The sequence below is a fragment of the Triticum urartu genome, chromosome 5A (assembly GCF_056163025.1).
Source record: "Triticum urartu cultivar PI428250 chromosome 5A, HENAU_Tu73, whole genome shotgun sequence".
Lineage (NCBI taxonomy): Eukaryota > Viridiplantae > Streptophyta > Magnoliopsida > Poales > Poaceae > Triticum > Triticum urartu.
The window spans coordinates 626,782,404-626,789,569 of NC_141877.1; positions in this window are offsets into that span (position 1 = coordinate 626,782,404).

Here is a 7,166-nt window from a genome sequence, read left to right on the forward strand (position 1 = left end):
GTCCCAAAAATAATATAAAAGTGTATAATAAAGCCACATATTGTCCAAAACAGAATATAATATAGCATGGAATAATAAAAAAAATTAGATACGTTGGAGACGTATCAGCCATGCTTACTATATACTCCTCGATTAGTTTAATGTTTCCAACATCTTGTTGTGCAGTTCCACTAAAATATATGGTATCTTCAAAGAAGATCCATGTTTGCACAGGTAGAGATAATTACATATTACATTAAGAGTGGCATCAAATCAGTGGCAAAACAATTGCTCGTTCCAGCCATAGCAATAAATTAAGATGCAAAACTATATCATTACTTGTGTCATCACAGTTCCAGTGCTTCATTACAGCACCGGGAGTTGATTTTTGTTTTTCTTCCACTTGTTCTTCCCCTTCATCATTGTTTCAATAACAGACAAGCTTCGCCTTCAATGTAAGATTTGGCATGTCAATTAGGGAGCACAAGTATAGCACTAAACAATGACATTAATATTCAGATGAAAGTGTCAAAATACAGGCCAATAGTTGTGAAATATCCTTATCTTACCTCAATGGGATATTACAGTGCACATACAGATTGGAAGTCTTGTCTCTATTTGTGCAGTTCCCTAAAATCAAGCAACATTAGAGTACAAGTAGCACAACATATGAAAGCACACTGCCCAATCATGTGAAAGAAGGCTAGTACTGACCTCTCATGACGCGGAAATCAAACAACACACAAGAAGAAGATCTGAACCAAATTTGCCAACACGGATAGGAAGTAAGATCTCCTCTTGTGCAGTTCCACTAAGATCAAGCAATCAAGCAATATTGTCGGTGTGACATTTTGGTTGAACTACACAAAACACTCTTAAAACAAAAGTGTTTTGTGTAGTTCAACAAAAGGTCACAATAGCAACGAGGTGAAGTAGATAACCCTGTTGACACAGAGGTGCAAAGGAAACAACTAGTGGTCAATAACGGTGGATGACACATAAGCCAACAAAAATAAGCATCTAACTTATCTAAATGGGAAAGAAAGCAAGACAATAGAATTTCTCAAACGGTGGCATTGATTAATATTAACAGAGAGATTATATTAACAATAAAATTTGTTAAACATGTAATTTGCTTTTAACTGTGGCATTGCATCAACTTTCCAGCGGTATTATTAGAGGGTGTTTGTTTACAGGGATATTTTGGTGTAGGGACTAAAAAAGTCCGTGTCAGTCCCATCTAAACCAAACATGAGGGACTTTTAGGGACTGAAGAAAGAAGACCCCGAGGGAGAGTCTTTTTGGGACTTTTTCCAACTGCTACCCCTGCCCTGCATCACAACTTGTCTCTATTAGTTCATTACTAGGGGTAACATGATCTTTTAGCATGTCATTTAATAATATCTAGTCCATGTTTAGTCCCTGCACTACAAAAAAATACTCTTCCGTGATGATACATGGTTGTCACAGTAGGTCGCGTTTTTTGTCATGCATGTACATCCATGACGATTTTATGACAGAATCAAGAGAGTCATACCTGTGCTGTCGTAGAAGTGTTCCATGACATTACCAAAATTATCATCATGGAAGTTTCCACTTCCATGATGATAAATCGTGCGTCATAGAAGCTCTTTCGTCAAGGGTGACCGACACATGGCATCCACCGTAACGGAACACCGTTAAGCTATCGGGTCGGATTTTGGATCTGATAACCCGTTAACAGCCTTGACCAATGGGAAATTTCCATGTGTAAAATTCTGATTGGCCGAAGGGAACACCTGTCAGCACGTCAGTGGGCCAGATGTCGCCCATCCATTGGAGGAGACATGCCTATGATACGTCGACACGTGGCTGGGCCCAACAGAGGCCTATATATGTTAAAAAGGCCGGCCCAGTCAAAGGCTCGTAGAACTTAATCAGGCACTAGTGGGCTTGCCCAATAACAGCCTGCTTAATAAAGGCCCATTTACGGCCCGAAGCCAGATCTGGCTCGTTAATTGTTCGCCCAATATTTGGGCCCATTTACGGCCCGAAGCCAGATCTGGCCCGTTAATTGTTCGCCCAATATTTGGGCCCATTTGTGGCCCAAAGCCAGATCTGGCCCGTTAATTGTTCGTCGAATATTTGGGCCCAACTACAGCCCAATGACTTTCGGCCTGTTAGAGGCCTGATGTAGACATGGGCCCATTTCAGCCCGGTGTGACATTCGGCCTGGGAATGGCCCATGCTGCCCATGGGCCATATATGGTCCGACAGGACATCGGGCCCACTAACGGCCCGTGCTAAAGGTGGCAATAGTTAAGCCCAACATGACTTTGGGCCTGTTAAAGGCCTGTCGCGTAATTCGGCCCGTTGATGCCTGTGCTAAGCTTTCGGCCTCTTAAAGGCCCATGATATCAGTGGGCCAACTAAGGCCCGAGATATGTTTCGGCCTGGTAACGGCCCGTGAGCTAACTGGGCCCTAAACAGCCCAGTCTACATTTCGGCCTACTGAAGGTCCGTCGACGACTAGTGAAAATTGAGGCCCAACATGCATTTTGGCCTGCTAAAGGCCCGTTGTTTCATCTCGGCCGTAACAGGCCAGTACAACATTCAGCCTGTTAATGGCCCAACGCTACCTGGGCCAAACTAAGCGCTGGGTCGACAAAAGGCCCAACTAAAATATAGGCCGGTGTAAGTTTGGGCCTGGCGCAATGTGTGAAGGCCCCAGTCATTCGGGCCCAAGAAAGATGCATGCGGGTCTAATTGTGGTCCGCTAAAAACCTGGCCCGTTAGAGTCAAATGTTTCGGTCCGGTCGACTACATCTGTTTTTTTTTCAGATAGCTAATGATGGCAGTAACTGGTAGGAATTAAGAACAAACCTACTCTATATATACAATAAAGAAATTATGACATAGTAACTAAGAATAAACCTACACTATACAATAAAGGATTTAAGGTATATTACATCCACTAGGCATCGAAGTTCACCACCAGTGATCATAAAGCGCAACGAAGAAGCATATTACAAAAACTGGGTGTCACAGCCCTAGAATATCTGAGTGTAATAGTTGCATCCATGAGCATGCATCATGTTTAAATTGAAGAAACTTGAATTGAGGGAATTTGAAAGCCTCAAAATCTTTTAAAAGAAGGGCAAGAACCCTTTAAATTGCATTTAGTGAATCCAAAATTCCCTAAAAATAGTTTTGAGAATTTTGGCAAGGGTTATATACCAAACCAAAATTCTGGAACATTTTTAAGGAATTATTTGGTCTCTGAATTTAAAACAATATTCTATTTGAATTTGAAAATATATTCATATATATATGGATATGTTTTTAAATGCTCTGTGATAATTTATGTGCATTTGGAAATATCCAATGAGCAACATAAGTTATACTTAGAGGATATTTGGCACTGTTTTGATTTGTTCTAAATTTTAAACAGTGGAAAGTTTAAATAAAGAAACAAAAATAGAAAGAAGTAGAAAGGATAGAAACTTACCTGGCGCACTTACCTGGCCCGTCTCTGTAGCTGGCCTGGCCCACCAGGCCAAAGCGGCGTCTTCAACCACTACCAGTAGGCAGAGGCATATCGCCCGCGCATGCACCGGACGCCACCTCCTGCTTCCTTCCCCCTGGTCCTTCTCGCGACGCCAGGAGACGTCCCCAACCTCCCCTGCCTCTCCCCTCGCTGTCTAGCCCTCTCCCTCTCCTCTGGATCTCGCTCTCTCGTAGCCTCGAGCAACCCCGAGAATCGCCGGAGCTCGCCATGATGACCGCCGCAGCAACCGCCCACCCGAGGTCTCCTACCGTGTTCCCTGACTCCACCGAGCTCCTCCGCATCACCTAGTCAACCGCCACAAGCAGGGAAGTGCCACAACACTGGGCTCGTCACCGTCTTCCACCTTCGACTGCCGGATGCCGCCGTCGATTTCGTCGCCGTGAGGGCCTCCCCGACCTCACCGTCGACGCCTCTGCAATCACTGTGAGCCCCGCATTCTTTCTCCCCTGTCCCCCCCCCCCGCGCTCAAGCTCTAGCCCTGCCTGCTGCCGCACCCGAGAGCTCCCCGCTGCCATCCATGTCCCTGCCGTGAGCAGGGCCTGTTTAAGCCACGCCCGAGCGCGTCGTTGAGATCCTGCAGATCCCGACGACCCAACCGTATGCCTAGCTTGCTTCGCCGTGCACCACAGTGCCATCCCACTCAAAGCCGTGGCTCCACCGCCGTGGGAGGTCGTCGCCGTCGACGTTCCCGGCCGTCCCCGTGGCACCCGAGGCCACCGTGTGATGCGCGCGAGAGTGGGCCTCCTCCTGGTGCCCTTCGCTCGCCCAGCCGCCCCATATAGGGCCGCCCCGTGTGGACTCCACCGCGCGGGAAGGTTGCAGGTGGCTTAACTCCGGCCGTGCCGACGTGGCACCATCATTAGTGGCTAATGACGCCACTAAACTAACCCCTAGCTCACTGACGGATGGACCCCACCCCTAATTAACCCTGGGTTTACTTTCCTGCTTACATTAGTTATAACCTAGCGGGACCCACACGTCAGCATTGACCTTGCTGACGCGGCAGTTGACTAGGCCCACTTGTTAGCCACACAAACCAGCCCTGGGTCACTGACTAGTGGGCCCCATTGGTCAGGTTTGACCCAGACCAGCCCTATTGACTTGCTGACATCATTATGACATCAGGCTGATGTAGTAATTATTTTATGGGATTTTGAAATAAATCAGAAATTCAATAGAAATTCAACCGTAACTCCAAACTTCTAAAATTCATAGAAATTCAACCCCAAACTTTTAAAATTCATAGAAATTCAACCGTAACTCCAAATGAAAAGATTTATATATGAAAAATGATCAGAAAAATCCAATCTATCCATCTGTACCATTTTCATGCATGTTAGAACAACTTATAGCTACTTTTTAGGACAAATCAAATGTATGGCATTTAAATAACCATATGTGGAGTTTGAATTTGAACCTAGTGTTCAAACCAACTCCATTTAACTTGTTGCTAGTTGCATTAGCTCAATCAACAGCATATTGCCATGTCATGATCATGCATCATATTGTTGCATCGCATTGATTGTGTTCTTCCTTGTTTGCCGATAATTGTCCCCTCTTAGTAGACGACGTTCCGACGATGTGATCGATGACACCGATGAAGAACTATACTATCTTCAGAAGTGCCAGGCAAGCAAAACCCCCTTGTTCATTCCGATACAATCCCACTCTCTCGCTCCTGCTCTCTTTTACTGCATTAGGACAACAGCGATTCAACTGTTACATGCTCCGGTAGTTGAACCCCTTTCCTCTGCATGACCTGTCATTGCCACAGTAAATAGATGAAACCCACTAGAATGAGTAGGAGTTGTTTGAGCCCTAATGTGCCTACTCATTCATGCTTGTTTGTCATGCCTGCTATTGCTTAGAGTTGAGTTAGGTCCGATTCATCGGGGATGAATTGGAATGTGGTGAACATGTCCTACTATGTGTGAGCTAAGTGTCTAAACACGATTTGGTAAAGGTAGCAGTGAGAGGCCATGTAAGAGTACATGGTGGGTTGTCTCATTGCAGCCGTCCTCAGGAACTGAGTTCTGTGTTTGTGTTCCATGAACAGTTACTACCACAGATTGGGCTCCGGGCGCTCCAAGCTCTCTCGACTTATTAATCAACTCGATCTCTATCTAGGAGTTACAACTAGTTTCTGGTGTTTGTAGGTAGTGTTAGTAGTCTACCAAGTGGCACCCGGTACAGGTGGGCTTGGGACAGACTAGGCACAGTGGCCTGGTGGTACCAAGTGGCACCCGGATGGTGGGCTTGGGAACCCTCTACACATTGTTTGGGGTTGTGAGCGACACCCCAGCCGGATCTCCTTGCGGATGGAACCCGAATAGGCGATAAACCTGGACTAGAGACTTGTGTGGTTAGTCAGGTCGTGGCCGACTCCCTCACCAGGCTTCCACTTGAAGGTTGCCGAGATACACGACGTGTACATGGTGGTAAGTGGCGAGATCGTTTGTGAAGAAGTACACCCCTGCAGGGTTATCATTATCTATTCGAATAGTCGGATTCCTCGGATATGGAAACTTGGACCCCTTGCATAGTTCATAGACAAGTGAAAGTGGATACTCTAAAATGCGCAAGATAAGCGTGAGTGCTATGGATGTCGTTCTCGTAGGGAGACGGGAGCGGATCCATAGTGGTGTGTTGATATGGTGAATATGTGGACTCGTGTGCGCCACCTCAAAAGAGTTGCTTGCAGTCGTAGTTCAGGTTAGCCACTGAGTCAAAGCTGGCTTGCTGCAGTTAAACTCCACTACCCCTTTGTTGATACCGATGCATATGTAGTTAGTTCTGATGTAAGTCTTGCTTGGTACATTTGTACTCACGTTTGCTTAATTTATGTTTTTGCAGAGAGACTTCAGTCTCGCTAGTAGTTCCACGTGGACTTCGACGTTTAGCTTGTTACCTCAGCTACGATCTTGTGCCCTCAGCAGGATCCGATAGTTAGTCAGGCTTCTCAGCCTTTTTCATTTATAGATGTCTGTACTCAGACATGTTAAGCTTCCGCATGTGCTTTGTCTGGTATGCTCTGAATGCTGGGTCATGAGACCCATGTCTGTAATATCTGGCTCTTCGGAGCCTAATGAATAAATACTTGAGTCGTACAGTTATGTTGTGATGCCATGTTGTATTGACACATATCGAGCATATTGTGTGTATGATTGAAATGCTTGGTATGTGTGGGATCCGACAACCTAGTTGTTTATCCTTGGTAGCCCCTCTTATGGGGAAATGTAGTCTTGTGCTTCCATGAGTCATAGTAGTCCTCTACAGCCCGGTTCACCGGAGTCCTGCTAGCCCGGCACTACTGCTCCGGAACACTTGACTGGCCGGCATGTGATTCACTTCGTTCCTGTGTCTGTCCCTTTGGGGAAATGTCACACAGTGACATCCGGAGTCCTGCCTAGCCTGCTACAGCCCGGGTTCCTGGAGTCCTGTTAGCCCAGTGCTACAGCCTGGATTCACACGCCGCTGACCGACATGCTCGATGTTGATTCATGTATGCCTGTCCCCGTAAGTTGGTGCCACTTTGGGTTCACGACTAGTCATGTTGGCCCGGGTTCTCTGTCATATGGATGCTAGCGACACTATCATATACGTGAGCTAAAAGGCGCAAACGGTCCCGGGCCATGGTAAG